General features: G+C 35.3%; 1 non-coding gene across 1 annotated transcript; it reads right to left on the minus strand.

Moving 5' to 3' along the window:
- Window positions 1–4449: 4449 nt before the first annotated feature.
- Window positions 4450–4556, minus strand: LOC139895199 (small nucleolar RNA R71). Its single transcript, XR_011775661.1, has one exon. It is a non-coding gene; the product is annotated as a small nucleolar RNA R71 (small nucleolar RNA).
- Between the last annotated feature and the right edge of the window lie 6404 nt (window positions 4557–10960).

Raw genomic sequence — 10960 nt, forward strand, 5'->3', positions numbered from 1 at the left:
GCTAGTCTCGACCTAAACAATAGGTTGTATCAATATCGGTAAAGTATGAAGTCAGTCAAAGTTGTTCAATTAGTCCTATGGCTCGTTACGACTCGATTAATATAGCATGTGAGTCAAATTGTCAAGTTTCATGCAAAATATAAGTGTAAAAGCAAGTTAGAACGATTGCATAAGCATTTGGTTAAGTTTGACTAAAAGTCAAACTTATTCAAAGTCAACAGGGTCGATTCGGGTTTCCGACTTTTGTTCCATGATAAGAAGTCATATATAAGCATGTTGGCCAAGTTTCATGTTAATCGGAGGTGCGTAGCATAGTTAGAATTAAATGTGAGAACGCAAAGTGATTTTGGTCAGCAGGAATCGGAGTCGAGCTCCAACCAATGCTCAAATAGGAATGTGGGGGCCTTTAGCGGCACTCCAGGGGCCTTGAGCAGCGCTCAGGGTGTCTGATCAGCAATTTGGGCAGTTTTGAACACTTAATGCAAGAATCAAACTTCAAACAAACATAACTTATGAACCGTATACATTCAAAACAAGTATCTTATATCGTTGGAAAGGTAATTTAACGAGGAATAAAATTAAACACATTTCATATCAAATTCATCATTTAAAATAACCGAATTCTTGTCGAATGATCATTTAATGCTCACCATTTAATGTTTCAAGCTCATAAATGCAATTAATGATTCGAAAACTTAACACACACATATAATACGCCGTTTCGTAGGTAATTTTGCATACAATACTACTAAACACTTACAAACAACATTGCAAAGCATTTAATGCATCAAAATTTACATTTAAATCTACCAAACCCTAACCAAAAATCATAAAATCCTTAATCATGTTAATGCGGCTTTTCCAAGTCAACCTACATACCAAAATGTAGCTAATGATGCTAGTAACACATTTAGTACATGAACTTTAACATAAAAACAACATTTAATCAACCAAAACTCAAGATTAAACACACCCATTTTCAAGTTCATGCTAATTACTCAAAATAACAAGATCGAGCAAATAATTCACATATTCATGTTAGACTTGAGCCATAGACATTAATGAATACTTTTATAAGTTAAGAACACCAAGAACAAAAATCTAGAGTTTTTAGAAACCTTACCCCAAGTTATGAAATTGGTACCAAATTAAAGCTCTTGATTAGTAGATCACAAATATGTAATTTATTTTGATGTTAGCTTGCTAGATTGGAAATGGATGATGAATCTTTGATGTGTGAGTTGAGAGAAAAAGTAGAAGTATCAAAAGTGAGGAGGTGATGAATGAGTGGAGGAGAAGATGGTTGACTAGTTGACCTAGTGATCAAGTTTGGTCATTTGGCACAAATAGTCCCTCGAGTATAAAAGCGGGTGCGTGAATTAACTAAACGAATTATTTTAAAACGCATATTAACGGGAGATGTTATAATTAAATAACGGACTTAAAATAATTAAACGGAAAGTAAATGGAAAAAGACGGGTTATTACACACACGCACGCATGACAGATTCATGCGCGTGCATGAGTTACTCACTCGCGTAAGTGTGTGGCAGTGAATGGTCAAGTCCAATTTTCACCTTAGTGATATGTTGGATTATTTTAAGTTGTTTGGCTGTTATAATATTGTTAAGTATAATTTTGGAAAAGTATAATTTGCTAAAAAGTCACATTTTTACCTCGATATTAAGGTCCAAAAGTAATAAAGTTCCAAACTTTGTCGGCAAAATAATCACTGTGTCAGTTGATTTGGTAGATTTAGTAATTAAGAAGACGATGCAAAAAGAAGCAAGTAAATCGGAGCTAAAACGAAGATTCTAGAGTGAAAATGGTGAAAGACAAGTTACGATTGAACATACAGCTTGCCATACGGCCTGCCACTATGGAAAACAGCCTGCCAGCATCCAGGCACACAAAACAGCTTGCCCTGGCATACGGCCTTGGCATACGACCTTGGCATATGGCCTGCCAGCCGTATGCTAGGAAACTTTTGCCTATTTAAGGAGCTTTTTACATGCATTTTTACACACACCTTCTTCACTTCTCTATCTAAAATATCTCTCTATTGTCGCTCTCCAGTGATCAGTAGGAGATTAGTTCTCTCTCTACTTTCTCTCTCAAGATTCTGGAGAGAGAAAAGTACGGAGATTAGAAAAATAATTATCTCTCTATTGTCGCTCTCTAGTGATCAATAAGTTTAGTATGTAGTTAGTAGTAAAAGCTATTAAGCATTTTAACGCTATGGATATTATGAAGAAATACAAGTGTTATTTTGCCGATATTATTCAGTAATATCTATCATTTCTTTTATTAATTTATTATAATATTCTTGTTTGATGTTTGTGATTTATTAATATTAGAAATTCTTGTTGCCATGATGTGTTAGTAATTTCTTGATTATTTATCATGATTTAATAATGTTAGTTAAGGATGATTATTGTTTCGTACTCGCTTTCTGTCTATGATATTAAACCTCGTTATTATCGTCCTTCCACCAATAAACGTGATTAAAACCTTTTATAAAGTCGACAATTATAAGGTAATTAATTATCTATGTTTATACATTGGTCAAGGTATGAACCCATCAGAAATATTATAAAGTACATCAGGAATTATCGTAGGACTAGATCAAGACATTGGTCAAGAGTATAAGACTCGAGGAAATACTGTCCAACAGTAGAGTATAATGTTGATGTACTATAGGACCACTTGAGCGTGGTCAAGGTTAGAAGCTATGGAACCACTGTAAGTGTAGTACATGGTGAATAACTAAGGGATTTATTGAGTAGATTTAAGTAAGGGCCGGTTTAAATCATAAATGGAAATTTAATGCACTACAATACAAACTAAGCTTATAAATCTTTAAGGATGACTGAGAACTATCAGAAGTTCTAATTTGTCTACAAACCCTTAGATTTTACCAAACCATTGACAGAAAGGAATTCGAAACACAATTATAATCGCTCACTTGGATGATACACTAAGGTGTTAAGAAAGGTTGGATATTATATATGGCTATGCTACTTTCTTCGTGCGCCTAAGGTATGCATTGCATCCAAGATGAGCCGCTTATATCCTTAAACCGGATAAAGCGTCAGAAGTTGAGCATAGTCCATCCGATAAGAATCACGATAGCCTAGTTCCTCGTGACATGCTAATCGAGAAATCAATTAGTAGGGAATCTAGTGTTTACACAGAGGTATATCTATCCAATGAGTGTCTCGCAATCATCCCAACACTACGTTATCTTAAATCTTGGTGAACCACGTCTTCTCTGTCCTTAGCTGTTGCATGCTAGCTAGCTTAATTTAATTATATTGCTTTAATATTTTAAATACAATTGTAAATCAAACCAACCAAACTATAGCCTTTACACAATTTGGTATTCCGGATAAAGTGGTGTCTTAGAATAAACCGGTTGGACTTGGTTGTTGGATTTTCCGAACAGTCGCCAATTTATTGGGACCAAAAGGATCCCGCCTCTCCACACAAGGTGTACCTTGTCATTAGTCTTTGATACTAAAATGTGTACAAACCCAATCTTAATTACTAATTTATCTATATAAGCTTCGTTTCAAATTTGAACGGTCAAAGAACGACCCAAGGTCATATTTGCCCTTGCTAACCCATAGGAAAGAATAATAGATTAGGCCCAGCATATATAAATTAAACAATCAGCTTCTTCTGTTGATATCCTGAATTGATATTTTGCGACCTAACGACACCGCATAAATGAACCATCCGATTAGGGCATATCATAGGAAGAGTTAATTTTTGGCGCCGCTGCCGGGGAGCGGTAGTACGATTTGGAGCCTGTTTAGTTTTTAAGAGACCCTTTTGACTGAGACTAGCTTTGTCAGAAGTTACTAGTTTACCGTAGTTAGGTTAGATAATATTAGCTTAATTTAGATTAATATTAAAAAGTTTATAATGGACTTCCTTATTAGTAAACCTTTAGGATGGTTTAACCTACTTAGACCGCTAAGAATTCTTCCGACACATCATTTCTTCTATCTGATATCATACATTGTACCCATCCGATGAGATCCAGACTTACCTGCCGATAGTTCGACGATGGCCGCACACATCACTCTCGCTGACATCATCAAACCCTCATTGACTAGGACGAGGAGGACCGATACTCTATCCAGAGGTTAACGGAGCATCTTTTGTGCTTAAGCATAGCATCATACGACTCATTCAGAACCATTGCCAGTTCCATAGCTTACCAAATGACAATCCCAACTCTCACTTAGATAGATTCCTCTCCTTATACAACTCATATAAGCAAAATGGGGTTGAACAAGATGTACTTCGTCTGTATCTGTTCCCCAATTCCTTAACTCTTCATGCAAAAATCTGGTTCGAGGGGTTAGAACCCAACTCTATCACTCCATGAGAAGAAATGGCAACAACTTTATTAATCAAGTAATTTCTCCCATAAAAACAAATCAGACTTAGGAATGATATCGTAAACTTTAAACAAGCATACGATGAATCACTCTACACTGCATGGGAAAGATTCAAACATTTACTTCGAAGATGCCCGAACCACCGTCTTGAGAGCTCAGTTCAAATTTTGACCTTCTAAAAAGGTCTGAATCGGAACAACAAGTCTACTCTTGATGCTATTTCTCAAGGCAAGTTCATGAACTTCACTGCTGACGAGGCATGGAGATTGATCGAGGAGATGACTATGCACCATCACGATTGGAACACAGATAAGCACATTTCATCAGCAACACTGCTTTCCGCCTCCGACCTTATCGAAAATAAAACCATCAAATTTCTCTCGGACTAAATAAAAACCCTCACCAAAGAAGTCGAAGAGCTAAAGAAACTCTCGCAACATGTGTCTCAAGTGCAATTATGCCAGAATTGTACTGAACCACATCCGACCAAGGTATACGAGGCTGAATGTGTAGACTCTGTTGTCTACTCTGATAAGATCCTAGCTCATCCGCACAACCAACCTACCAAACCCACCACCCCACCAGAGATAATTCCAGACGATGTCCTACTGCGTATCATCAACATGATCACAGCAAGACAAGACGCAATTGAGTTAGTCATGACTAATCACTTGAGTAGTCTTGAAAATCAAATAAGCCAGCTAAATCAACTTTTCGATTCTCTAGGTTTTCCTAAAAATGACTTAAAGGTGGCACATAGCCAACCTTCAGTTTCTTCTAAGGAGAAGAAACTAACTAATACTCGTTCGGTAGTAGTCATTGAGTCATCACCTAAACCTACTGGGAAACCACCCATTTCATTCCTAGGCCGTCTCAAGCAAAGACATAACAAGATGAAATCTTTCAAGTTTGATGGTAAATTTCTAGAAATTGTGTCTAAAAATCCTCATAGTAAGAAGTATTTTAGGAAACTCCTATCAACCAAGGATAAGGTACCCATAGTACCCAATGTCCCACTGAACGTGGATTGTTCAGCCATTCTCTTAAATACTCTCCCTGAAAAACTAGGGGATACATGATGATTTACACTTCCTTGTTCTATCTACCAATTAGGTAATATCTATTCTCTCACTGACCTTGGTGCCAGCATCAATCTCATGCCCTACTCACTATTCTAGAAACTCGAAATTGGAAACCTTTCCCTACCAAAATGAGCAACTAGCTAGCTGACCAATCCACTAGATATCCTAAGGAAATAGCTGAGAACCTCATGGTTAAGGTCGAAATATTCTTTTTCCGACCGGATTTATGGTTATGGATTTTAAAGAAGACGAGAAAACATCTATCATCTAAGGAAGGCCTTTAATAAATATAGCCAAAGCGATCATTGACGTTTATTCACGGACTATCACCTTGAGAGCCCGTGGAGAAGAGGTCATTTTCACGATCGACGAGTCTGTATGTCCTTCTGATGGGAACGGTGAAATAGATACCATCTCCACTAGAAAAGTCACCTTGTATTCCGAGAATGAAGAGAAGAAGATAGAAGTAGAAGACAAGAAGAATAACTACTCCACATCAACCCAATCTTCACTCCCACTTTATTTTCATCTTTTAATGACTAGAGAGGATTTCGTTCTAGAAGAACTCTCTGAACAAATTATACTTGAATCTACCGACCAGAGTAACGAGGAGGTGGATGAAGAAATAGGAATGGATAGCCCGGATATGAAGAAAGAGATGGAGGATTCTAGCACTTAAGTAGTTGTTAATGTTGCTATCATATTGGAGACGTCAATGGACATCTTACTACCTCCATCCTTAGAGTACAACATTACAACCAACCAGAAGTCACTTAGAAGAAATACCGATTTTGCGTCAAGGCTACCCTATAAACCATCACTCAAATACATAATGACATACACATCATGGAGTGATGAGGAACCCTTTGACCATCGTGTTCCAATCAAGGAGGTAGAAGAAATTGATAGCTCTGTTATACCTCAAGTTAAACAAATCATTCACTTCAAACTACCTTCTCCTTTCATTGGACATACCTTATTTTATTTTTGCTTCAATCCCATCGGTATGTTCCAATATTACCTCTTGTGTCTACTGATGGATGCAAGGGAGCCGCCTAGATTTCCTAAGAAATAAGGCTAGAGTCAGGCTCGTGACTCGAAAAAAAACAAACGCTTCTCGGGAGGCAACCCGTGTGTTAAATTTTTCTATAGCTTTAGTAGTAGTTAGATTAGGATAATTAGGTTAATTGAATAAGTGAAAAGTGAAACTTAAAATAAAATCTTCAACGTTTCTTAGGATGAATTCACTTCTCCTACTTGTCTTGGGCTTCAGTGAATTAAATGCTACATTATTTTAAAAGTCTTAAAATTAAAGGCATTCAACACTTTAAGTGTGAGATTAAGTTTTTTAGTCATACACTAATTTGTTGAATTTTTAAAAACCTAATTTTGAAACCCCCAAGTTTTCAGATAACTTTTTCATCAAAATGCAAATCAGTGAGTCTATGGACTAAAGCTTAATCACCTGTCTAGGTTTGATCTTTTCCATTTTTACAAGTAATAGACAGTTATTGATGCATGTGGTGGAGACTATTTGAATAATGATGAAACGACAAGGAAACCCGTTGATTATTTCATTGCAAGTTATTGGTGGATGGTGTATGGAGGATTAGAATGCCCTAATAAGCTCGAGTACACTTCAAGAAGGCCGATTCGAATCCAGCAGAAAATAGTTCCGACTCAGTCTACCTTCAGATCCTTAGCTCACAAGCTGCACCCAAGGGGAGTTATTCGTTTCTTTCTCTTGGTTTATTTATTTTGCTTCGTTATATCCTTAAACTATAGCCTATCCTAAGCTTATCACTAAGGGTGAGATTCCAACCCAATATTGAGCTTAGATACATTTTTCGATATGTTCAAACTCTAAGTATGGGATTTTAGCTCCCTAAAATCTAAGAATTAACATTAGGGACAATGTTCCTCTAAGCGTAGGATAGCGGTGTAGTACACCGTAATTAGCTATGGGATGCTCGGAAAATGTTCTTAACTTAAAATTTTACTAAGATCTTCGAGTATACCTACTATTTAGATTCTTTGACCTCAACGTAAATTTTTCAAAATTTATGGCTAAATGATACTTTCTGAAAAAGTACTTTCGAAAATCAAACGTGTTTGTTCTAAAATTAAGATAAATGAGGACATAAATCTTCTTAAGGATGAACCAATTCTCTAAAAGAGCATTGCATGACTAGGCATTATCGACCCAATATAATTGTTGTGAGGCACCCCAAAAAATGGCCCACTAAGTATTCATTTTTAATGCTTCACTATATTTCCCGTTGAGGGTGCCGATGTTAGCATATAGAGTTAGAACTTGACCTTGACATACATTTCAAGGCCAATAGTTAGTAAGCGCCATACGTGGTGTAGGTGAGATACACCTTCCGAAATCATTTTGAATAGAGAAGACAAAAACCATCCATTTCTGTTTCCACTCCATGCATTTAAACCGACCAACTCACTCCAAAGAGTTGATGAATCAGAAAATACTCACTCCCAAATTCACTATTAAATACGTTACTCTTTTCACCCTCTTTCCTTTCTCATTTCCATAATCTAGAAATTTAAAGAGATAGATCGACAAAGTTTACTTCAAACACTTGTCCAAAAATTCTAAAATTCCAGACTATTTTTGATAAGTCAAAAAGACCTATTTCTGGTGAAATACCTTTCTCTCTGGGCATAAGAAGAAGTTATGAAGATGGGATATGTAAAAAAAAAAAAAAAAAAGAATTGATGAGCAAAGTCTCAAAAATAAAGAAGAGAAAAGTCTTCAAATAAAAGCATAAATGCCCTAAGAAAATGAAGATTGTGACCCAGGAGGATTGCAAAAAAGAAGCAAAGTCTTCACTGAAAATCAGCACCATCTAAAGGAACTTTTCAATAAAAAATAGAGTACCATCTCTCCTAGAAAAAGTATATCCTCATGAAACCGAAATCTATCGAATCTCTCTAAATTTCAAAGATTCAAAAATCACCCTTTTCGCCATATCAAAACCTTTGCTTTTCTCCGCAAACCAACCTTTAAACCCGCTCTTCCTATTGAAAGAATTATTAGGGAGAAGATCAGTGCCGTCCTTATCTAACTGGTGGAGATTTGATTATTTGTCAAGCCTATGACAATACTTGCAACATGACTGGCTATGAGCGAATTCATTTCATAGATTGATAGGGAACCCCAAACACTTGAGTGAGTTAAGTAACCGTGTAAGGAAGCCAAAGTCATTTAATCTCCCCTCATGCTTACAGAGATAGTTTCTACCCTTTTAGATGACGGTTTGTATGAATTTGCTCTTATAATAAATAACAAGCCACTTGAATAATAAAACAGAAACCTCAGAAGCATCCTTGAACTCAAAATAAAAGAAAGGTTTGCGTGAGAACAAGCAAAGTCTAAGTATGGGATATTTGATATCGGCTAAAAAGTCACATTTTACCTCGATATTAAGGCCCAAAAATAATAAAGTTCCAAACTATGTCGGCAAAATAATCACTCTGTCAGTTAATTAGGTATATTTAGTAATTACGAAGATGATACAAAAAGAATCAAGTAAATCGGAGATAAAACGAAGATTCTAGAGCGAAAACGGTAAAAGACAAGTTATGATCTATCATACGGCTTGTCATACGGCCTGCCACTATGGAAAACGGCCTGCCAGCATCCGGGCACACAAAATGGCTTGCCCTGGCATACGGCCTTGGCATACGGCCTGCCATACGTCCTGTCAACCGTATGCTAGGAAAATTTTGCCTATTTAAGGAGCTTTTTGCATTCATTTTTACACACACCTTCTTCTTCACTTCTCTCTCTAAAACATCTCTATGGTTGCTCTCTAGTGATCAGTAGGAGATTAGTTCTCTCTCTACTTTCTCTCTCTAGATTTTAGAGAGAGAAAGGTACGGAGATTAGGAAAATAATTATCTCTCTATTTTCGCTCTCTAGTGATCAATAGGAGATTAGTACGTGAGATGCCCGAATCTGACGGTTTATTTATGAGCTGTCGTTAGGTCGCAAAACGTCAATTTAGGATATCAACAGAAGAAGTTGATTATTTAATTTATATATGCTGGGTCTAAATCTATTATTCCTTCCTATGGGTTATGTGACAACCCGAAAATTTCTGACCAAATTTAAACTTTATCTTTATATTATTCCGACACGATAAGCAAAGTTTGTTAAGTTGAATCTTAAGAAGTGTAAACTGTATACATACATTCATTTAACCTTGACCAAACCCTGACGATTCATGAACCATTATAATTGGATTGGAAAATATACGTATATATATATATATATATATATATATATATATATATATATATATATATATATATATATATATATATATATATATATTTACAAAAATATAATATTAACTTAGTCAAAAAACGTCCTGATTTAAAATAATATATTTTGATAAACAACGAGTCACTGATTTATAGAAGCAAATGACCACAACGCTCAATTTTATAAGTTACATTTTTTATAAGGTAATTTATTGATGAGTAAGTCAAATTATTAATAAGGTTACACGTTGCGTAACGTAAAAGGCTAGTTTTCTAAATGTACGAAAGTGCGTTCGAAAAACCGAAAGTGGTACACGAGTCGAGTATCAACGTACGAGTCAACGGACCTAAAATTACAAGTAAACTATGTACATGAATATAATATAATATATATATAATTAATATTAATAATATATATTATATATATAATACTATGTCGACAAACAAGAAAACAAAAAAATTATGAGCTGGATTTTGGGGCCATGCGACCGCATGAGAAATAGGCATAAAACCCATGCGATCACATGGCAGTCCGAATTCAGAAACATTCTATAAATTGGCCAGTTTGCTCAACACACACACACACATATTAATATCTATATTACTCCGTATTATATTTTATATTTATATTTTATATTTATTATTTATATTATTATTATTATTATTATTATTATTATTATTAAGATTAATATTATTATTAATCTTATAGTTAGGAGTATTATTATTAGTATTATTATACATAAAATACTACGACGAGGTCATGAGCGAATTATTTTCAAACAAGCCTTCCGAGCGGGATAGAGCTAGGGAAACTATGGGTTATAACTATAGAGGTTATGGGTAATGTTCGTGAGTATTGTTCGCAAGTCAAACTAGTATTTATCATCTCCGTTGCTTCTACGTACTTTTCTGCAATATTGAATCACAATATTGATACGTAAGCATTTATATCTTATCTTTTATATATTAATAGTGTATCCATGTCTAGTGCTCGAGTATATATGTTTATGCATGCTTGTTTGCTTTAATTTTGTCGTTAGATAGTTTATGATGAATCACGAATTTGATGCATATATTATTGATAAAAGGTATATGATATGCATGTCATTGAAAAGCTGTCGAAAAATTAATAACTTTTCATTTAGAAATCGTATGTTTTCTGTCAACGGATTAAAAGTTATGG

The sequence above is a fragment of the Rutidosis leptorrhynchoides genome, chromosome 2 (genome assembly GCF_046630445.1).
Source record: "Rutidosis leptorrhynchoides isolate AG116_Rl617_1_P2 chromosome 2, CSIRO_AGI_Rlap_v1, whole genome shotgun sequence".
In the NCBI taxonomy this organism is placed as follows: domain Eukaryota; kingdom Viridiplantae; phylum Streptophyta; class Magnoliopsida; order Asterales; family Asteraceae; genus Rutidosis; species Rutidosis leptorrhynchoides.